Source organism: Coregonus lavaretus (assembly GCF_964263955.1).
Source record: "Coregonus lavaretus genome assembly, chromosome: 6".
Lineage (NCBI taxonomy): Eukaryota > Metazoa > Chordata > Actinopteri > Salmoniformes > Salmonidae > Coregonus > Coregonus lavaretus.
In genome coordinates, this window is record NC_139993.1 from 65,574,002 (window position 1) to 65,598,265 (window position 24,264).

General features: G+C 45.7%; 1 pseudogene across 1 annotated transcript; it reads right to left on the minus strand.

Moving 5' to 3' along the window:
- Positions 1-935: 935 nt before the first annotated feature.
- LOC311131107 (nucleoside diphosphate kinase homolog 7-like) lies at positions 936-20,310 on the minus strand (annotated as a pseudogene). Its single transcript has 5 exons — positions 20,069-20,310; positions 15,738-15,853; positions 2,278-2,328; positions 1,648-1,855; positions 936-1,076 (listed from the first exon to the last, which is right to left on the minus strand). The product of its transcript is annotated as a nucleoside diphosphate kinase homolog 7-like (transcript).
- Between the last annotated feature and the right edge of the window lie 3,954 nt (positions 20,311-24,264).

The window sequence follows — 24,264 nt, forward strand, 5'->3', positions numbered from 1 at the left end:
CAAAATCTTTCTACGAAAATAAGTATGGAGGTCGATGAGAGAGTGTTGAATTTGGTCAACCAAAAATTGAATTGCAAATTTGCTACGTGAGGCTTATTTGATCTAATAAAAGTTTCGTAATGGTTAGGTTGTTACAAATATACTGACATAAGTGGATGCACGTGGCAAAAAAAAAAAAAAGAAGAAGACATTTATCGGAGTTGTGCTGGTTGTTTACACGTGTATCTGCCATCTCATTGACTAGAATGGTCCCACTTGATCTCACCTGCCTTCCATCTCTGAGGACATGCATTTCCATTGTTAGAGCGATCACTCAACCATCTTGCCAATATAACAGATAATCTTTGATGCTGCTTAATTACTTGTTTTATTTATTTAACTCTTATTTTACCAGGTAAGTTGACTGAGAACACATCACTTCTATATTGCGGCTCTCTCCCCTCTCCTCTCTCTTTCACCACCTTCTCATTTAACTTCTCAAAGTATTGCCCTCCCTACAGGACTCTTTTCTCTGCCATTTGTCCGACTGTTAACGACAGTGACGTAGTGGTGGGGAGGTCAACTCCAAAATAATAATTTCCTTTCACCTGGATTCACCTGGTCAGTCTATGTCACGGAAAGAGCAGGTGTTCCTAATGTTTTGTACACTCCGTGTATACGAAGAAGAGTTTAGTGGCAGGAAAGGGTTTAAAAGCGAAAACCAAGTGGCTTCTCTGGATAACAGGCAGTTAAATAAAGTTACTGTAAGGTATATACTTTGAGCCAAGTCCTATTTTAGGGCTTTATCTTAACGGGTTTTGAAAGTGAGGCTTTTATATCTTAGGAACTCGAAAGTCCTACAGAAAATAGCCATAATGTAAGGGGTATGGTATACAAGAGAACTTCTCATAGAGTTGAGAAAAGCATAACAGGTACTGTATGTGTGGAGAGCAAGGCTACGTTCCATGTGAAAGAAAGCAGTCTTCCTTACCTTCTGACACAACGTGAGGTTTGATGACGCAACAGGCACAGTCTGTGTAATTGGCCGTGTTAGCGTGACCATGGCCCGCAGTGGATGGGAAGAAAAACTCCAGTTCCTGAACAGAAGAACAAAGCATTACTCACTACTGGTGTCCCCCAAGGCTCTGTACTAGGTCCTCTTTAATGTCTCACTACTGGTGTCCCCCAAGGCTCTGTACTAGGTCCTCTTTAATGTCTCACTACTGGTGTCCCCCAGGGATCGGTACTAGGTCCTCTTTAATGTCTCACTACTGGTGTCCCCCAGGGATCGGTACTAGGTCCTCTTTAATGTCTCACTACTGGTGTCCTCCAGGACTCTGTACTAGGTCCTCTTTAATGTCTCACTACTGGTGTCCCCCAAGGCTCTGTACTAGGTCCTCTTTAATGTCTCACTACTGGTGTCCCCCAGGACTCTGTACTAGGTCCTCTTTAATGTCTCACTACTGGTGTCCCCCAAGGCTCTGTACTAGGTCCTCTTTAATGTCTCACTACTGGTGTCCCCCAGGGATCGGTACTAGGTCCTCTTTAATGTCTCACTACTGGTGTCCCCCAGGACTCTGTACTAGGTCCTCTTTAATGTCTCACTACTGGTGTCCCCCAGGGCTCTGTACTAGGTCCTCTCCTGGTCTCTCTACTAGAATGAATTACTCTTGCTGCTGAGGCCAGTGAGTCAGACCCATGTCCCGCGTTTCTGGTGCCATCTGTGCCGAACTGGGCTCGGAGGCTTGGCAGGGCCTCTTTCCGTGCCACGCCCGAGTCAGTGGGGCCTAGAAGCCTTCTCCACACCGACACCGCCTCGTCACCCATCAGCTCCATGGCAACCCCAGGCCCAGAGGTCATAAACTGCACCAGGTTGCTGAAAAACACAGCATGAAAAACCTCCAATAAACTGTCAGCTCTCGATGTGAGCGAATAACACTTTTAGCAACATAACCTTTACCGGAATCTCCACTGTAGTGCAAATAAACTACTTATGAACTGCTCAGATGGTGAGGAATATGAAGGTCACATTTTTAAAGGGTAAGAATATCCCACAGAGATTTGGACGACCACATTCAGAGATAATGTGTGGATTAACTGAAACTACTTATAATTCTCTTGATTTAAGAGGTCCCCTGTCAGGACCGTTCAAATGTCACCACAATGTCAGTGCAATCAATGTCACAGAGAATGCTACTGATGGTGGTCACTGGCCCTTGGAGCCTCCTTGAAACCTGCCCCTGGCCGCTCTGCTCACACAAAGACACAGGCTAATCATTTACACAGGTAAGGACTCACCTGAAGAAAGACTTTGTCTGATTTTCTGTGTAAAAGTCTGCTGCCTCCCTCCTGTAAAGGAACCCATAAAACACACAGGGTTAATGAGTGATCAGATGAAGTCAGGCGTTGACTCCACAGTCCACAGTGCTGCTGGATCATTCCCAGGACAAACCCAGCCTGCGTCCCAAATAACACCCTATTCTCTACATAGTGCACTACTTTAGACCAGAGCCCTATGGGCCCTGATCAAAAGTAGTGCACTATGTAGGGAATAGAGTGCCGTTTGGGACGCAGCACTAACAACATCACACCACAGAGGACACAAGATGCCCGGGGATTCCACAAGTCAGTGAAACTATTTTGCTGTTTTATTCTGCACACTTCATGGAAAATACTTTGGAGAGGCAATGTGCTCGTGTTACAGATGGCAGACCAGGCAGCAGACCAGACCAGACCAGACCAGACCAGGTGGCAGACCAGACCAGACCAGGCGGCAGACCAGACCAGACCAGGTGGCAGACCAGACCAGGTGGCAGACTAGACCAGACCAGGTGGCAGACCAGACCAGGTGGCAGACTAGACCAGACCAGACGGCAGACCAGACCAGGTGGCAGACTAGACCAGACCAGGTGGCAGACCAGACCAGGTGGCAGACTAGACCAGACCAGGTGGCAGACCAGACCAGGTGGCAGACCAGACCAAGTGGCAGACTAGACCAGACCAAGTGGCAGACCAGACCAGGTGGCAGACTAGACCAGACCAGGTGGCAGACCAGACCAGACCAGGTGGCAGACTAGACCAGAAGAAATGGCAGACCAGACCAGACCAGGTGGCAGACCAGACCAGGTGGCAGACCAGACCAGGTGGCAGACCAGACCAGACCAGGTGGCAGATCAGACCAGGTGGCAGACCAGACCAAGTGTCAGACTAGACCAGACCAGACGGCAGACCAGACCAGGTGGCAGACTAGACCAGACCAGGTGGCAGACCAGACCAGATGGCAGACTAGACCAGACCAGGTGGCAGACCAGACCAGGTGGCAGACTAGACCAGACCAGGTGGCAGACCAGACCAGGTGGCAGACTAGACCAGACCAGGTGGCAGACTAGACCAGACCAGACGGCAGACCAGACCAGGTTGCAGACTAGACCTGACCAGGTGGCAGACCAGACCAGGTGGCAGACTAGACCAGACCAAGTGGCAGACCAGACCAGGTGGCAGACTAGACCAGACCAGGTGGCAGACCAGACCAGACCAGGTGGCAGACTAGACCAGAAGAAATGGCAGACCAGACCAGACCAGGTGGCAGACCAGACCAGGTGGCAGACCAGACCAGGTGGCAGACTAGACCAGACCAAGTGGCAGACCAGACCAGGTGGCAGACTAGACCAGACCAGGTGGCAGACCAGACCAGACGGCAGACCAGACCAGGTGGCAGACTAGACCAGACCAAGTGGCAGACCAGACCAGGTGGCAGACTAGACCAGACCAGGTGGCAGACCAGACCAGACCAGGTGGCAGACTAGACCAGACCAAGTGGCAGACCAGACCAGGTGGCAGACTAGACCAGACCAGGTGGCAGACCAGACCAGACGGCAGACCAGACCAGGTGGCAGACTAGACCAGACCAAGTGGCAGACCAGACCAGGTGGCAGACTAGACCAGACCAGGTGGCAGACCAGACCAGACGGCAGACCAGACCAGGTGGCAGACTAGACCAGACCAAGTGGCAGACCAGACCAGGTGGCAGACTAGACCAGACCAGGTGGCAGACCAGACCAGACGGCAGACCAGACCAGGTGGCAGACTAGACCAGACCAGGTGGCAGACCAGACCAGACGGCAGACCAGACCAGACGGCATTTTGTTGCTCTCCAGAAGCTGACTGCTACAGAATTATGAAGGTGACCTTGGCTTATTCAGCTGTCTGTCCAGTCCGCATAAGCTACAACTCAGATGTTCCAGCTGTGCAAATGAGGGATCCTCCTCCTTAACATTTAGAATAACACAGGAAAAGCTGGTCCTGTAATTGAAATGGCCCACCCTGTAGCCTACATAATTAAAGTTTGAGCCATGAAACAGAGGGCGAGTACTTTCTGTGTTCTCTAGAACGTTTCAGACAAAAAGGGACATCAGATCATAATCATGCTCTAGAATCAGGACAATAGCAGGGGCGGCAGGTAGCTTAGTGGTTAAGAGCGTTGTGCCAGTAACTGAAAGGTTGCTGGTTCTAATCCCTGAGCCGACTAGGTGAAAAATCTGTCGATGTGCCCTTGAGCAAGGCACTTAACCCTAATTACTCCTGTAAGTCGCTCTGTCTGCTAAATTACTAAAATGTAAATGTGGGTAACATATGAAATACATCTGTAAACCTTATCTGTCAGCCTTTTCAAAATGAGAGGAAAGGGAAGTGATCAGCCTTCTTTTTCTCTTTTTTTTTTTTTTTTTTTTGCATGAGTGGGTTGATGCCTATCATCACACTAAATTAGATGTGTGATCAATCTGTTGTATGTTGGAACAGTTTGTGAGTCAAGGCTGGTCATAGCCTAATCCTCTCAGGCATTGAAGAGGGACTCAAAGAAATGGAGGAATCCTCTTTACTCTCGTAGGAGGCCCACTGTGGACAGGTCGTCAACTACTACTAATTTAAATGGGAGTTCCATAAATATGGACTGTTTTCAAATTGCACATAGGGTTTGGGCTGCTACATATAACATTTACATTAAACATTTAGCAGACGCTCTTATCCAGAGCGACTTACAGGAGCAATTAGGGTTAAGTGCCCTGCTCAAGGGCACATCGACAGATTTTCACCTAGTCGGCTTGGGGATTAGAACCAGCGACCTTTCGGTTACTGGCACAACGCTCTTAACCACTAAGCTACCTGCCGCCATATAACCATGCAAAGTTTTATGTCAAAGATGGACCTTCTTGATATCTAGTTCTTACAGAGACCTGGCTTTATGGTTCGATCATGGATAAGGACATTAAAATGGCTGATTACAACTTCTTCCGGTGTGGCAATATACACTGAATAAAAATATAAACGCAACACGTGAAGTGTTGATCCCATGTTTCATGAACTGAAATAAAATATCCCCGAAATGTTCCATACGCACAAAAAATATGATTTCTCTAAAATGTTGTGTACAAATTTGTTTACATCCCTGTTAGTGAGCATTTCTCCTTTGCCAAGATAATCCATCCACCTGACAGGTGTGGCATATCAAGAAGCTGATTAAACAGCATGATCATTACACAGGTGCACCTTGTGCTGGGGACAATAGAATGGCACTCTAAAATGTGCAGTTTTGTTACACAACACAATGCCACAGATGTCTCAAGTTTTGAGGGAGTGTGCATTTGGCATGCTGACTGCAGGAATGTCCACCAGAGCTGTTGCCAGAGAATTGAATGTTAATTTCTCTACCATTGGAGGTCAATGTCGTTTTAGAAAGATTTGGCAGTACGTGTATGGCGTTGTGTGGGCGAGCGGTTCGCTGATGTCAATGTTGTGACATGGTGGTGGTAGGGTTATGGTATGGGCAGGCATAAGCCACAGACAAGGAACACAATTGCATTTTATCAATGGCAATTTGAATCTACAGAGATACCGTGACGAGATCCTGAGGCCCCATTGTCGTGCCATTCATCCGCTGCCATCACCTCATGTTTCAGCATGATAACGCAAGGCCCCATGTCGCAAAGATCTGTACACAATTCCTGGAAGCTGAAAATGTCCCAGTCCTTCCATGGCCTGCATACTCACCAGACATGTCACCCATTGAGCGTGTTTGGGATGCTCTGGATCGACGTGTACGACAGTGTGTTCCAGTACCCGCCAATATCCATCAACTTTCACACAGCCATTGAAGAGGAGTGGGACAACATTCCACAGGCCACAATCAACAGCCTGATCAACTATGTGATGTATTGCGGGCCTCTACTATTCTTTAAGGTATCTGTGACCAACAGATGCATATCTGTGTTCCCAGTCATGTGAAATCCATAGATTAGGGCCTAATGCATTTATTTCAATTGACTGATTTCCTTATATGAACTGTAACTCAGTGTCACGGATTCTGCCGAGGCTGCTCCTCCTCCTTGCTCGGGCAGGCTTCGGCGTTCGTCATCCCCGGAGTACTAGCTACTGCCGATCGATGTTTTCGGTGTTTGTCTTGTGTTGTCTAGTTTATAGACCTGTTGATTGTGTAACATATAAATTCCTTGTTTTACGTTTGGCCTTTGTGTGTTATTGTCATTTTGTCTCGATGTTCGGCATATCTATTTCACCTTTTTACGCACAGAGTGTTTTTCTCCTCCAGTGTTGTGGAGACTTTTGTTTGTGCGTTTTGCATTAAGTAAAGTAGTCATCCTGATTCTCTGTGTCCTGTGCCTGACTTCACTGCCGCGTACACATCACCCCTTTTGACAGAATAACACACCACCATGGAGTCAGCAGGACCAGCGGTGGTAACGGAGTCTCTGGAGGATCGTGTCAGCAGCCAGGACGCCATGATCCGTAGACTCGGCACCGCCATGCAGGATGTGATGGACACGCTGAGCCGATGGGAAAGAGGAGGCTTGCCCACACCTCCTCCTACAATACCACCACCATCGGCCAGACCCATCGTTCCATCTCCGGAGTCCAGTGGGATTCGGCTCTCGCTCCCGAGGGCTTATGATGGCACCGCAGTCGGGTGTCAGGGTTTCCTACTTCAAGTAGAACTCTACCTGGCAACCATTCACCCGGCGCCCTCGGGATACGAGAGCATTTCCACCCTCATCTCCTGTCTATCCGGCAAGGCATTGGAGTGGGCCAATGCCGAATGGAGGGGAATAGACGCCGCCACCATCAGCTATGCAGAGTTCTCCCGCCGCTTCAGGGCGGTTTTCGATCATCCCCCAGAGGGGAAAGCGGCGGGGGAGTGTCTGTTCCACCTCCGACAGGGGAAGAGGAGCGCGCAAGAGTTCGCCCTGGTTTTCCGGACTCTGGCGGCCAATGCAGGGTGGAATGAGAGGGCCCTCATCGACCACTATCGGTGCAGCCTACGAGAGGACGTTCGCCGAGAGTTGGCCTGCAGGGACACCAACCTAAGCTTCTATCAGTTGGTGGACATGTCGATCCGTCTGGATACCCTGCTGGCTACCCGCGGACGTCCGGAGTTGGGGCCGTCCATTCCATCCCCCAGCACCTCCGAGCCGAGCCCTATGGAGCTCGGGGGTGCTGGTGCTAGAGAGAGGAGGAGAGAGACCCGGAGAGAGGCCGTCCCCTGCACCAACTGTGGCCGTAGAGGACACACTGCGGCTCGGTGCTGGGGAGGGTCTCCTGGGGATCGAGGCAACAGGTCACGCACTGATGAGTCATTTCAGGTGAGTAGGCGCCCAACTCACCCAGAGCTCTCTGTTGTCCACTTGTGTATTCAAGTTGAATTTCCCCAGGTTTCATCTCATTCCCAGCATAAGGCGCTAGTCGATTCAGGCGCAGCTGGGAATTTTATTGATCGTAATTTCTGTGTTAAGTTAGGGATTCCCCTCCTACCAGTAGATGTGCCTTTCCCTATCCATGCCCTAGACAGCCGTCCTTTGGGGTCAGGTTTAATTAGGGAGGTCACGGCGCCACTAAAGATGAAGACGCAGGGGGGTCATGAGGAAATCATACAGTTGTATCTGATCGACTCTCCTGCATTTCCCGTGGTGCTGGGGCTTCCTTGGTTAATCTCTAATGACCCCACCATTTCGTGGCAACAGTGGGCTCTCAGGGAGTGGTCTGATCAGTGTGTCGGGCGGTGTATAGGTGTTTCCGTAGGGGCGACCACGGTGGAAAGTCCGAACCAAATGCCCGCACTGCACATTCCTCCTGAGTATGATGATTTGGCACTCGTGTTCAGTAAGAAGAGGGCAACACAATTACCACCTCATAGACAGGGGGATTATGCGATAGACCTCCAGGCAGGTGCTGCACTTCCGCATAGTCATGTGTATCCTCTGTCTCAAGAGGAGACGGCGGCTATGGAGACATACATCGCCGAGTCTCTGGGACAGGGATACATACGGCCCTCCACTTCTCCTGCGTCCTCAAGTTTCTTTTTTGTGAAGAAGAAGGATGGAGGTTTGCGCCCGTGTATTGATTACCGTAGTCTCAATCAGATCACTGTTAAATACAGTTATCCTCTCCCTCTGATTGCGAGTATGACGGAGTCATTACACGGAGCGCGCTTCTTCACAAAATTGGATCTCAGGAGCGCCTACAACCTGGTGCGCATTAGGGAGGGAGATGAATGGAAAACAGCATTTAGTACCACCTCGGGTCACTATGAGTTTCTCGTCATGCCATACGGGTTAATGAATGCTCCTTCAGTCTTCCAATCATTTGTGGACGAGATTTTCCGGGATTTGCATGGGCAGGGTGTAGTGGTGTATATTGACGACATTCTAGTATACTCTGCTACACGCGCCGAGCATGTGGCCCTGGTGCGTCGAGTGTTGGGTAGGCTGTTGGAGCATGACTTGTATGTGAAGGCGGAGAAATGCCTGTTTTTCCAGGAGTCCATCTCCTTCCTGGGCCATCGGTTGTCCGCGTCAGGGGTGGAGATGGAGATTGACCGCGTTTCAGCCGTGCGTAATTGGCAGACTCCTACCACGGTTAAGGAGGTGCAGCGGTTTTTGGGTTTTGCCAATTACTACCGGAGGTTTATCCGGGGTTTTGGACAGGTAGCAGCTCCCATCACCTCCCTGCTAAAGGGGGGCCCGGTGCGTTTGCAGTGGTCGGCTGAGGCGGACAGGGCGTTTAGACAACTGAAGGACCTGTTCACCTCGGTTCCGGTGCTGGCACATCCGGACCCCTCTTTGGCGTTCCAAGTGGAGGTGGACGCGTCAGAGGCGGGTATTGGGGCTGTACTGTCTCAACGCTCGGGCACGCCTCCTAAACTCCGGCCCTGTGCTTTTTACTCTAAGAAGCTCAGCCCGGCGGAACGTAATTACGACGTGGGGGACAGGGAGCTGCTAGCTGTGGTCCAAGCCCTAAAGGTGTGGAGGCATTGGCTTGAGGGGGCTCAACACCCTTTTCTCATTCTGACTGACCATCGTAACCTGGAGTACATCCGGGCATCTAGGAGACTGAACCCTCGTCAGGCTAGGTGGGCCATGTTTCTGGCCCGGTTTGTTTTTAAGCTCACATATATACCAGGGTCACAGAACGTTAAGGCAGACGCCCTGTCCCGGCGATGTGACACAGAGGAGAGGTCCATTGAGCCCACTCCCATACTTCTGGAGTCTTGTCTGGTGGCACAGGTGGTGTGGAAGGTCGATGCGGAGATCGAGCGGGCGTTACGTACCGACCCTACTCCTCCAGAGTGTCCGGAGGGGCGGAAGTACGTGCCGCTCGAGATTCGTGATCGACTAATTTATTGGGCTCACACGTCACCCTCCTCTGGACATCCTGGTATTGGCCGGACAGTGCACTGCCTTTGTGAAAAGTACTGGTGGCCAACATTGGCAAAGGGACGTGAGGGTTTATGTCTCCTCCTGCTCGGTGTGCGCTCAGAGTAAGGCGCCTAGACACCTGCCCAAGGGGAAGTTACAACCCCTACCCGTTCCACAACGGCCGTGGTCTCACCTATTGGTAGACTTTGTCACGGACCTTCCCCCCTCCCAGGGGAATACCACTATTTTGGTCATTGTGGATCGGTTTTCTAAGGCCTCTCGTCTCATTCCAATGCCGGGTCTCCCTACTGCCCTACAAACTGCTGAGGCCCTGTTTACTCACGTCTTCCGGCACTACGGGGTTCCCGAGGATATAGTGTCTGATCGGGGTCCCTAGTTCACCTCTAGAGTCTGGAGGGCGTTTATGGAACGCTTGGAGGTCTCGGTTAGCCTTACCTCGGGTTTCCATCCTGAGAGTAATGGGCAGGTGGAGAGAGTAAACCAGGATGTGGGTAGGTTTCTGAGGTCCTATTGCCAGGACCGGCAGGAGGAGTGGTCTGGGTATATCCCCTGGGCAGAGATTGCCCAGAACTCACTTCGCCACTCCTCTACGAATCTGACTCCTTTTCAGTCTGTGTTGGGGTATCAGCCAGTTCTGGCACCCTGGCATCAGAGCCAGATCGAGGCTCCTGCGGTGGATGAATGGTTTCGCCGCTCGGAGGAAACATGGAACGCTGCGCATGTCCATCTGCAGCGGGCTATCCGTAGGCATAAGACGAGCGCCGATCGCCACCGCAGTGAGGGTCCAGCGTATGCACCTGGAGATCGAGTCTGGCTCTCGACTCGAAACCTGCCCCTTCGCCTGCCCTGCCGGAAGCTGAGTCGGCGGTTTGTGGGGCCATTTAAAGTCCTGAGGAGATTGAACGAGGTATGTTACAGGTTACAACTGCCAAATGATTATCGCATTAACCCCTCATTCCATGTGTCTCTCCTCAGGCCGGTGGTAGCTGGTCCACTCCAGGACAATGAGATACGGGAGGCTCCTCCGCCCCCACTGGACATCGAGGGGGCTCCGGCGTACTCAGTCCGGTCCATCGTGGATTCGAGACGTCGGATGGGGGGTCTGCAGTATCTCGTGGAGTGGGAGGGGTACGGTCCGGAGGAACGGTGCTGGGTGCCTAGGAGGGACATCTTAGATCCCTCCCTCCTGACGGAGTTCCACCGGAGTCATCCCACTCGCCCTGTTCCGCGTCCTCCTGGCCGTCCCCGAGGCCGGGGTCGGCGCACGGCTGGAGCCGCGCGTCAACGGGGGGGTACTGTCACGGATTCTGCCGAGGCTGCTCCTCCTCCTTGCTCGGGCAGGCTTCGGTGTTCGTCGTCCCCGGAGTCCTAGCTACTGCCGATCGATGTTTTCTGTGTTTGTCTTGTGTTGTCTAGTTTATACACCTGTTGCTTATTTTGTGTTGATTGTGTAACATATAAGTTCCTTGTTTTACGTTTGGCCTTTGTGTGTTATTGTCATTTTGTCTCGTTGATGTTCGGCATATCTATTTCGCCTTTTTACGCACAGAGTGTTTTTCTCCTCCAGTGTTGTGGAGACTTTTGTTTGTGCGTTTTGCATTAAGTAAAGTAGTCATCCTGATTCTCTGTGTCCTGTGCCTGACTTCACTACACATCACCCCTTTTGACACTCAGTAAAATATTTGAAATTGTTACATGTTGCGTTTATATTTTCAAGTTCTTGTCCAGTGATGCCTTTAATAATGCTGATCGCTGCCCTAATGTAATGTAATGTAAACTGTCACGCCCTGGCTCTAAGGACTCTTTTATGTTGAGCCAGGGTGTGTAGAGTCTATGTTTTGTGTTCTTTGTTTCAGTTTCTAGTTCATGTGTATCTATGTTGGCCGGGGTGGTTCTCAATCAGAGGCAACGAGAATCAGCTGTTGCTTGTTGTCTCTGATTGGGTAAATACTTAGGCAGCCTGTTTGGCACAGTGTATTGTGGGATCTTGTTCCGTGTTGGTTTGTTTATGTTACCAAGGACTTCACGTATCGTTTTGTTTGTGTGGTTAATATATATTAAAGTATGTTCGCATTCCACGCTGCGCATTGGCCCGTTTCTTCAAATGACGATCGTGACACAAACAGAAAAAAACACTGATCCTCGAATAATTAGGAAGTTATATTTTAAAAACACTTCTCCCCAAAGGTTACTTCATGATATGTATTGCTCTGAGCTTTCCTCCATCAGCTGCATGCCTGAACCTGAACTGCCTCGAAAACTTTTCCAATCTATTTTTATTTCTCAAACACACTTAAACAGTTAAAAATATAACTTTTTTTTATTTTTATTCTATAGGACTTTCAGATCTCATTATGATGATAAATCAGGCCTGGATGAAGGCTAGAAAAAACGGACTCGGTAGCTGATTGGCAGCTTTTCAGGCAATTGAGAAATAGATGCACTTCCTCAATCAAGAAAACTAAACGTAGCTTTTTTTCTCAGTTCTATCTCAGACTCCGCTGGTGATCCGTCTACATTTTGAAAAACAGTTAACGCCCTGAAGTGTGGAAATTCTTCCTCCTTCCCTGCCTAAGCAAGTCAGACTCTGGCATCATTTCTGAGAAAAATGTGATATGTGACGCTTTAAATCCACATTTTATCATCTCAGCAGGCTTTTTATTTGAAAGAAATGGCGGTTGAATTGACCCTGGTCAGCCAGTCGACTGCTTGCCCCTCTCCCAGCCTCTAGTTGCCTCATTATTTTCCATAGAATGCATAGCCCCTTGGTTGATTGTCCCTTGCGTATTTTGGATGGTGCCCTAATTGATTGTGTCCCTGCCTATAAATATCTGGGCATCTGGATTGATGAAAAGCTATCTTTTAAAAAAGCATGTTGATGAGTTAGTTAAGAAATTAAGAATTAATATAGGCTTCTTCTATAGGAACAGCTCCTGTCTTTCATTAAATAGCAGAAAACAAATCATTCAGTCAACATTAATTCCGGTTATTGACTATGGCGACATCGTCAGGGCTGTGGGTTAATATCTCCACAGATATAAACCCCTGGCTATAGTGAAATGGAATCAGGGCTGTGGGTTAATATCTCCACAGATATAAACCCCTGGCTATAGTGAAATGGAATCAGGGCTGTGGGTTAATATCTCCACAGATATAAACCCCTGGCTATAGTGAAATGGAATCAGGGCTGTGGGTTAATATCTCCACAGATATAAACCCCTGGCTATAGTGAAATGGAATCAGGGCTGTGGGTTAATATCTCCACAGATATAAACCCCTGGCTATAGTGAAATGGAATCAGGGCTGTGGGTTAATATCTCCACAGATATAAACCCCTGGCTATAGTGAAATGGAATCAGGGCTGTGGGTTAATATCTCCACAGATATAAATAGACTTTCTGACTGTACAGTTTCCTATTTGCAAGGCAAAATACAGATCTATCATCACTTCTGGTGAAAAAGCAATGAGCCAGACATGCCTGTGTCCAGTAGTTGGTGTCCTCATGAGTTCAGAAAGGGCGTCTGAGGAGTGACAACGGAATATTATTGTCATCCACATTACGCATCACATTGTACGACACTGTTTTACAAACCCATCTCTGGCTGGAAAGAACATAGAGGTCAACTACTCCAACCAACAGACACAAAGACAACCTTGCTGCCTCACTGCTTTGCTTACAATCTCACACTGTGATAGTTCTTGAGGATGTAAACAGTAGCAGTACTGGGTTGATGACCAGGCTTTTGCTGCCTGCTACCATTAGCTAACCTCACTGCAGGTAATAACACAGCACTGTCCCTCTGGCACACCATATGTTCCTGACATGAGAGATCTCTCACAAGTAGACACATCTGGGTGGGTGCAGCTTTAGAAATACCAGTCTAGCAGTCTACCGGTCTAGCGGTCTACCAGTCTAGCAGTCTACCGGTCTAGCGGTCTACCGGTCTAGCGGTCTACCGGTCTAGCGGTCTACCGGTCTAGCGGTCTACCAGTCTACCAGTCTACCAGTCTAGCAGTCTACCAGTTTAGCAGTCTACCAGTCTAGCAGTCTACCAGTCTACCAGTCTACAAGTTTAGCAGTCTACCAGTCTAGCAGTCTAGCATTCTACCAGTCTACCAGTCTAGCAGTCTACCAGTCTAGCAGTCTAGCATTCTACCAGTCTACCAGTCTACCAGTCTAGCAGTCTACCAGTCTACCAGTCTAGCAGTCTACCAGTTTAGCAGTCTACCAGTCTAGCAGTCTACCAGTCTACCAGTCTACCAGTTTAGCAGTCTACCAGTCTACCAGTCTAGCAGTCTAGCATTCTACCAGTCTACCAGTCTACCAGTCTAGCAGTCTACCAGTCTACCAGTCTAGCAGTCTACCAGTCTACCAGTCTAATTTTGTATTTTTCTCTCAAAATCATTGTAATTTGGTTAACCTTAACAATCGAAAATGAAAATGACTCAAATATAAAAGTTAAAATTCAACCTGAGAGCACCCTTAAATCGTGGGACTTGACCATTGCACTTCCCAGGGTGAATGGCTAAACCCGCTACGCTATGAAACCACACACTATTGCAGAGACCATGATATTACCGGCCACAACTGATATGGTGAAAACAATGTGTGGGGAGGCAGAGGCACAGAAACTCCCATCAAGACCTTTGTCAGATAACACTGTTAAACAAATAATTGATGCTATAGCTAGCGATCAAGAGGAAACTGACTGAACGACTCAAACTCCCCACCTTATGCTCTCCAGATGGACGTTAGCTGTGAGGGCAGAGATGCCCATGCATTGACTTTTGTTCGCTATACATGTCGGGGGATGCTATTCACGAGGACATATTGTTCTGTCTCACGATTCCCGAGCATGAAACGGCACAGGGGATGTTCAGTGTGCTACGTGGCTATATTGATGAAAAACAGATTCCAAATGGGATCGAGTGGTGGGCTTTTGCACAGATGGGGCTCCATCTATGGCGGGACGGCGGGCAGGCCTCTGCACTCTAGTTATGAATGTGTCTCCCTCTGCCATATGGACGCATTTTATACCATATGGACGCATTGTATACACCGAGAGCAACTGGCGGCAAAAGAGCTGAGCGCAGAACTCTGAGATATACAGCAGGTTACTTCGATTGTAAACTACATCACGCACGCCTGTTCGTAAAAAAACTAAGTGGAGATATGGGATCAGAGCATGACAATGTTCTATTTCACACCGAGGCTTGGTGGTTATCGAGGGGGCGCGTTGGAAATATTTTTTAAATTGAGATAGGAACTGTTGTCATTCAGAATGGATGTAAAAAACTAACTTTTGTTGACTTTCCATGGTAATGAAGAGAGCATGAACAATACATATTTGGGAAACTGAATCAAGCATGCAGGGGACATACACACACATTCTACAGATGAGTGACTGAATCAGCTAAATCCGTTTGACTGTGATCCCGGCTCAGTTGACATGCCGGTAAATGATTTGAACAGCTGATCGAGCTGTCATGTGACCGAATACTAGACAACGCATTCACGGGTCACTACTACGGAGGAGCTTTGGTTCTAGACTCAAAGGGAATACCGTGCCGTCTCCCCTCCGAGCATTAAAACTCATGGTACGCTGATTCAGTGCTCTCGTCTGCATTAAACACAAATATCGATCCAGGTTGGATGTGACAGGAGAGATGAGGTGAGCACTGTTGACCACGCCCCCCCCCCCCCCCCCCCCTCCGACGCGTCACGCATCAAGCACATCCATAGCCCCAGTTAATAAAGTAAACGTTGGCTGTTGATTACACCATTATTCTTGGTGCATTATTCAACCTTTCATGGTTGGGGGTCGCGAGAATTTTCAGATATCAAAATGGGGTCGCGGGCCATAAAAAGGTTTGGGAGCCCCTGCGCTAGCGACACACCCAGACCTGGGAGGTCATCTGACACCAACCCCGTCATTTCCACAGAGACACAGACAACAGCGCAGACTGCAACAATCAGTAACTGAGCTCATTGTCTAGGTGATGATTTGCCGACATAATAACTTGGACCTTACCACGTCAGCTTTGTCATTTTGGGCTTTGGGTTAGGATCGGGTTGGCGTCGCGTACATCATCTGCAGAATGTCTCCCGTCTTGTTGACTGCATCTGGTTTTTATCATAGCAAGAGTTCTGCAGGAAACAAGGGAAGACAGAGACATGCTCTGCACACTGTGTACCATGTGGATCAGAACCTGGGTTTAGGGAAAGGAGAAGATTAGTTTAGTCTGGAGCGTTTCAGTACATAACTATTACACCATTATCCACATCTCTCCAACCGGCCAAATGTATATATCTAATGCCTTCGGAAAGTATTCACACCCCTTCACTTTTTCCACATTCTGTTACGTTACAGCATTATTCTAAAATTGATTAAATTGTATTTTTTCCTCATCAAGCTACACACAGTACCCCATAATGACAAAGCAAAAACAGGTTTTTTAGATTTTTTCTCAAATGTATTAAAAATAAGTATTCAGACCCTTTACTCAGTACTTTGTTGAAGCACCTTTGGCAACGATTACAGCCTCGAGTCCTCTTGGGTATCTCCAGACGTGACGCTTGGCATTCAGGCCCAATAGTTCAATCTTGGTTTCATCAGACCAGAGAATCTTGTTTCTCATGGTCTCAGAGTCTTTAGATGCCTTTTGGCAAACTCCAAGCCGTCTGTTTTGTGCCTTTTACTGAGGAGTGGCTTCCGTCTGGCCACAACCATAAAGGCCTGATTGGTGGAGTGCTGCAGAGATGTTTTGTCCTTCTGGAAGGTTCTCCCATCTCCAAAGAGGAGCTCTACAGCTCTGTCGGAGTGACCATTGGGTTCTTGGTCACCTCCGTGACCAAGGCCCTTCTCCCCCGATTGCTCAGATTGGCTGGGCGGCCAGCTCTAGGAAGAGTCTTGGTGGTTCCAAACTTCTTCCATTTAAGAATGATGGAGGCCACTGTATTCTTGTGGACCTTCAATGCTGCAGACATTTTTTGGTACCCTTCCCCAGATCTGTGCCTCGACACAATCCTGTCTCGGAGCGCTACAGACAATTCCTTCGACCTCATGGCTTGGTTTTTGCTCTGACATGCACTGTCAACTGTGGGACCTTATATAAACAGGTGTGTGTCTTTCCAAATCATGTCCAATCAATTGAATTTACCTCAGGTGGACTCCAAGTTGTAGAAACATTTCAAGGATGATCAATGGAAACAGGAAGCACGTGAGCTCAATTTCGAGTATCATAGCAAAGGGTCTGAATGTTTATGTAAATAATGTATTTCTGTTTTTTTTATCCATTTTAGAATAAGGCTGTAACGTAAGAAAGAGTGGAAAGCCAAGGGGTGTGAATACTTTCCGAAGACACTGTAAAGTGGGGTCCGGAATTATTGGATCCCTTGATGAAGACGAGCAAAAAAAAAAACGTTCTAAAATAATACAAATACTGAGCTGTACTGTTTAGAATATTGTTTTATACTAATAAAATTGCTCAGAAATACATTTTGTTTAACAAGTAATACAAAAATATCTAATGTTCACTCAAATATATGTTTTCCACATGTTAAATTACATTTTTATTGTGTAAATATTTAGTGAATATTGTAGAAAAGTCCTCTCTGAATATAGCTACCACGTTAGCTATGCTCCAACGCCAGTCTATCAGGTTTTCTGACATGGTTTTCCTGCCTGTATTGTTACTGTACTAAGGTAGTTAGCTAGCTAGATTACAGAATGTACTGTTAATGTACTAAGGTAGTTAGCTAGCTAGATTACAGAATGTACTGTTAATGTACTAAGGTAGTTAGCTAGCTAGATTACAGAATGTACTGTTAATGTACTAAGGTAGTTAGCTAGCTAGATTACAGAATGTACTGTTAATGTACTAAGGTAGTTAGCTAGCTAGATTACAGAATGTACTGTTAATGTACTAAGGTAGTTAGCTAGCTAGATTACAGAATGTACTGTTAATGTACTAAGGTAGTTAGCTAGCTAGATTACAGAATGTACTGTTAATGTACTAAGGTAGCTAGCTAGCTAGATTACAGAATGTACTGTTAATGTACTAAGGTAGTTAGCTAGCTAGATTACAGAATGTACTGTTAATGTACTAAGGTAGTTAGCTAGCTAGATTACATAATGTACTGTTAATGTACTAAGGTAGCTAGCTAGCTAGATTACAGAATGTACTGTTAATGCACTAAGGTAGTTAGCTAGCTAGATTACAGAATGTACTGTTAATGTACTAAGGTAGCTAGCTAGCTAGATTACAGAATGTACTGTTAATGCACTAAGGTAGTTAGCTAGCTAGATTACAGAATGTACTGTTAATGTACTAAGGTAGTTAGCTAGCTAGATTACAGAATGTACTGTTAATGTACTAAGGTAGCTAGCTAGCTAGATTACAGAATGTACTGTTAATGTACTAAGGTAGTTAGCTAGCTAGATTACAGAATGTACTGTTACTGTACTAAGGTAGCTAGCTAGCTAGATTACAGAATGTACTGTTAATGTACTAAGGTAGCTAGCTAGCTAGATTACAGAATGTACTGTTAATGTACTAAGGTAGCTAGCTAGCTAGATTACAGAATGTACTGTTAATGCACTAAGGTAGTTAGCTAGCTAGATTACAGAATGTACTGTTAATGTACTAAGGTAGTTAGCTAGCTAGATTACAGAATGTACTGTTAATGTACTAAGGTAGCTAGCTAGCTAGATTACAGAATGTACTGTTAATGTACTAAGGTAGTTAGCTAGCTAGATTACAGAATGTACTGTTACTGTACTAAGGTAGCTAGCTAGCTAGATTACAGAATGTACTGTTAATGTACTAAGGTAGCTAGCTAGCTAGATTACAGAATGTACTGTTAATGTACTAAGGTAGTTAGCTAGCTAGATTACAGAATGTACTGTTAATGTACTAAGGTAGCTAGCTAGCTAGATTACAGAATGTACTGTTAATGTACTAAGGTAGTTAGCTAGCTAGATTACAGAATGTACTGTTAATGTACTAAGGTAGTTAGCTAGCTAGATTACAGAATGTACTGTTAATGTACTAAGGTAGTTAGCTAGCTAGATTACAGAATGTACTGTTAATGTACTAAGGTAGTTAGCTAGCTAGATTACAGAATGTACTGTTAATGTACTAAGGTAGTTAGCTAGCTAGATTACAGAATGTACTGTTAATGTACTAAGGTAGTTAGCTAGCTAGATTACAGAAATGACTAAATCCTAATTTAGCTAGATAGGATGGCATATTTTGTGTTTGGTCTACTATCAGAGAACACCGGAAGAAGAATTATCACTGATAATTATTGTAATGTTTGTATATGTGTCATTTAATCCCGTAAAGGATGGATTGGCGATTTGACACGAAAATAACATTTTATTCATTCATCACTGATCCATCATGATCATCCACCACACATCATTACATTTTAGTCATTTAGCAGACGCTCTTATCCAGAGCGACTTACAGTTAGTGAGTGCATACATAATTATTTTTCATACTGACCCCCCGTGGGAATCGAACCCACAACCCTGGCGTTGCAAACGCCAAACTCGACCAACTGAGCTACATCCCTGCCGGCCATTCCCTCCCCTACCCTGGGCCAATTGTGCACCGCCCCATGGGTCTCCCGGTTGCAGCCGGCTACGACAGAGCCTGGATTCGAACCAGGATCTCTAGTGGCACAGCTAGCACTGCGATGCAGTGCCTTAGACCACTGCGCCACTCATGTGATGGATTAACCTATCTAGACACAAGCAAAGTGTTTAAGTGTGTGCTGTAAGTCAGATAATGTTATTCTAGTTAGTCTACATTGGGGTGATTTTGTAGGGAACTGCATCTTCATGGAAAATAAAAATGAAAAAATGAAACTGAAAATGACTTTTTACCTTTTGAATTATTTTGGGTAGTTTAATTTATTATATTAATTAATACACTGTTTAATTCACCATGGTTCTATTGTATTCATGTAATACTCTTCTATTAATTCAGGCTATTCAAGTCAATGATCTAACATGTTATGATATTAATAATGCATGTTGCTTACCCTAAAATAAAGGGGCTCATTTGTGAATGAAGAGGTGTGGTGTCTATAAGGGGATCCAGGAGATTACAGGAGGCTGTATCTCAGCCCTCCAACCAGGTTAAAACAGAGCCTTCTCTATGGGATGAAGTTTCATCATCACAATAGGGAATTCATGTGAATGACAAAATCAAATCAAAAAGTCATTTAACATTTTATTTCATTACAAATTAAATTGCAAACCTCCTTTTTGAAACATATATATTTTAATTTAAACCATTAGAAACATTAAAAAGAGCAGTTATACACCTATAGCTATACTCCTGAGTGGTCTACAAAGGTGTTAGCAGGTAGTTGTTTAATTCTGCTTCCACAGCATCCTTGTGGCTCAGAGAGGAATCACCCGTTGCTGCAGTTCCGCTCAGTTTAAAGGAACCTCCCAAGGACTTCCTGGCTTTCTTTGCCTGGTCAGGCTCCACTTCAGTGCTGCTGCTTGACGTCTCCTCCTGGCGTTCCATCATTTCTGACGCCACTCTGGCCTTGACTTGGGGCTTGTTGTCTTCACTGATGAAGTCCATCTTGAACCGGGGGTCCAAACAAGAAGCTAGCATCTAGCGGCTCCTGAGAGGCTTCATCTCTATATTTCTCGTTGATGTAGTGTCACATCTCAGTTTTCAAAGTCTTGGTCAAGTCTGTGGGTCTCCCTTTTGTATTAGCAGCATTGAAGTGTGGAAGAGGTGAAGAACTGGCTTCACATATGAGACACTAACATAGTCTTCTCCTGAGAGCACATCTGTGAAGTCCAGCAGTGGGCCCAGTGACTCAACTGAGAGATTCCAGGACATCTGTTTCTTGCCAGGTTAGAATTAGATGCTGTGTCTTCCTGTCCTCAGTCTTCCTGTCCTCAGACAGGACCTGAGTTATAGCCTTCTGCTGCTCTGGTATCCTGCTAGATCATCTTCTGTCTGGATCCCCATCTTGTTTGGCATTCTGATGTGAGGGAAGGTAGATTGAGTTCCTTCCGGGCTCTTTCAAGAGTCGTTCTGGCCTTCCAGCTGAGAGAGACGTGACCCATCAGCTTCTTGCAGACACCTGCAGCACCGGTCAATGCTTCCATCCTTTTTCACTGCATTTTCTAAGGGAAAAAACAAAGACAAAATAAAGTACTTATTATTATACACATTTAATACATTTACTTTAATAAATGATTTATAAAAAATAAATTGTTCATAAAACTGTTTTGCAAATGATTACACAATTAGTTATTTACAGATAAAATTTAGAGTTTCAGCATGCTTTCTTTATGTTTTAAAGACCTATAATAAAACACATTCATTCTCATATAACGTATATCTCATGAGTTTAGCACTAACTATTTTACTTAATGATAACCCAAAATATAGGGGCATTTAATTCCATTGTTTGTTATTGTAAACAAATGCAACATTTAAACATAATAATAATAATAATAATAAAAGATAGCAGAGATCTATAGATATGAAGTCTGTATCCTTCATTTTCCCCCAGCCCCATCCTCTACAATAAAAATATATGAAACTTATGAAAATTGTTATATTTCAGAACAGGTTGCTAGGTAATAATATGTAACAGTAATAGCATAGCAATAGCAACAGTAGTAAAATAGAATGCGCAATTGGGCATAACTTAACAACTGCAAGATGCAGTCTGTGGCCAAAGCACTGTGATCTGGTCCACTTCGTTCAGGGCGGCAGCTTTCACCGTGTTCGCAGCATTGTCTGTCGTTATACAGACTAGACGACTCTCATCTAGGCCCCAATCAGCTACAGCTTCCCTCATCCCCTGTTGCGATGTTCTCACTCACGTATGATCCTCTGGGGGAAAAAATGTAGTTTGCAAACAGCGACTTTTCAGGTGGAAGTCCTCATTAATAAAGTGTATGGTCAGACTTACGTAAGGCTCCGTTGTCCGGCTGGACCACAAGTCCGTCGTTTGCTGTGTAATATTCCACTTGTGACATCTCTGTTTCAACTTGTGCCTTGCATTTCTCGTACAACTCTGGGATGGCAACTTGAGAAAAATAGTTGCGTGATGGCGTTACATACCGCTTGTCAAGCGACCGGATCATGTTTTTAAAAACCCTCTTTGGTAACCGTGTAAAAAAATTGACATGCATTATATTGGTGTGCGTGGCCAAAGAACTCTATTTTCATGTCATCTGACCATTTTATACAGTCTTTTCCTCATCTTTATCCACAGATGCAATAATTCCAGACCCCGCTGTACATGACACTATAATTCCATCAATCTGTTGCCTTTTCCCTATAGCATTATCGTACAATGGTGGTTATAATAATCACTAATAACACAACCTTACTTATGGCAATGAGAGACATAGAGAGAGACCATAAAGACAGAGGCAGGGTTAGTGTGTGTTTTAGTCTAGTGGGTGAGAGTATTACTGAGGTGTTTGGTATTCATCGCAGAGTAGAGAACAGAAACAGAACAGAGCAGAGAAAGGCCTGTGGAGCTATAGAAGCGTGAGTCATCCCAATGAGACAGAGACACGACTCTGAGCACATTGTGGCCGTCTCCACAATGTTACCCTATTCCCTTTACAGTGCACTACTGTTGATCAGGGCCCTGGTCAAAAGTAGTGCACTATAAATGTAGTAGGGTGACGTTTGGGGCACGCCCTGTGACACACAGCCCATTAATATTCAGCTGCAGGCCCTGCAGGGTTCATTAAAGGCTCATCGGACAATACTACACAGATCCAGGAATAAACACACAATTCAATCCTAGCAGGAAGCAGCTCTGAATGTCATAGCAAAGCAGCGTCATGATGACAGATGGCTGGTTGAAAGCAGAATGAATAGCTGTAGCAGTGTGTATTTCTGCCTGTAAGCCGCCTTGCTTCCTCTCATCCAAATTAACCTCTAAAAGTCGAAGCCGTTGGGGGGTTTCTGCTAAGCTAACATGGATTTTTTTAAAGATGGTCATAACATGGATCATTTAGCTATTTGATTTTTAATTTTAGGAATCAAAAATAAATATCAAATAATTATTGGATAAAATATTGAATTTGGCCTTTACTACTAAATGGAAAAAAAGACAGTCAAAAAATTAATCATAAGGAATAAGGTTTTGAATTGTCTGTTCTATATCTAGGAAATATGTTTCATTTAACCCCTTATTTTTGTTGGCACAAAACTACCTCCAAACTTCCATTCATTAGTATGGGTTACCTTCAGACGTTTTCGTGAGAAGACAGATTTTCGGGATGTCTCATGGTCTGACAAACACCGCTGTAGCTCGGTCACCTTCCACCACAGATGCGGAAGGCTGACTTAGGCAGATGCGGTAGATTTGAGATATCTCTAGCTTAAATTGACAGATTTTGATGGGGATTAAAAAAATATATGTTTCTTAGATTGACTCACGGGTGCGTCAATAGACTTAAGGATTTAAGCAATGAAGGAGATATTCAGCAGTTGAAGATGTGAGAATTTCCCTCAACAGGTGACTAACTGAATAATTGATTCTGAATATACAGTTAATTCGGAAAGTATTCAGACCCCTTGACCTTTTCCACATTTTGTTACGTTACAACCTTATTCTAAAATGGATTAAATTGTTCCCCCCGCCCCTCATCAATCTACACACAATACCCCATAATGACAAAGCAAAAACAGGTTTTTAGACATTTTTGGAACTATTATTATTATTAAAAATGAAAATATCACATTTACATAAGTATTCAGACCTTTTACTCAGTACTTTGTTGAAGCACCTTTGGCAGCGATTACAGCCTCGAGTCTTCTTGGGTATGACGCTACAAGCTTGGACAGGTAACGTTCGGGAGATACTGGTCAGATTTCACGGGAACCTGAGGCCGGACAAGTTGTAGTTGTGCAAACCCCAGCACTGAAAAAGAGAAAGCTGCACAAGACGGAACATAGGAGACCTCAGGAGAAGACTGAGAGGCCATCGTCCACTACAACTCTGCTGTGGCTGGTGTTGACATGAAGGTAGAAGGTGGAGGAAACGCTGATGATGGACCTCATCAAGAAGCCCACAGACAACATAGTACAGAAAAGTACGTTTGGGTTGTCCTTGAATATGAATTACATAGCTACAAAAAGAGGACCACTGGGATAATTCAAGTTGCTTTAGCAACGGCAAATATACTTCAAATGAGTAGGCAGCACTCACCAATAAGCCGTCCATCCTCAACAGCTCCCTCCTGTAGGCGTTTAGGCTAACATCGCTGTTCTGCAGAATGAACGAGTCGTGCGTTCCACCTGGCCACCACATTCAGTAGCGTCTTTTGCGCATCACATAACCTTTCACCTGCACTTTAAGTGTGGAACCCTTTTCTTTTCATTTAGTTGAACTCATTTTGAGATGGTGCTTTTATGGCGATGTTGGTGCCATCTATTGCTCATTTTGTAGGCTATTTGTGAACCCATTGATGGCAAAGAAACCCCCTCTTGACTTCAACCTGTGGTGCGATTGTGTATGTAAATTGTATGTGTTACAGTTTGTTTTGC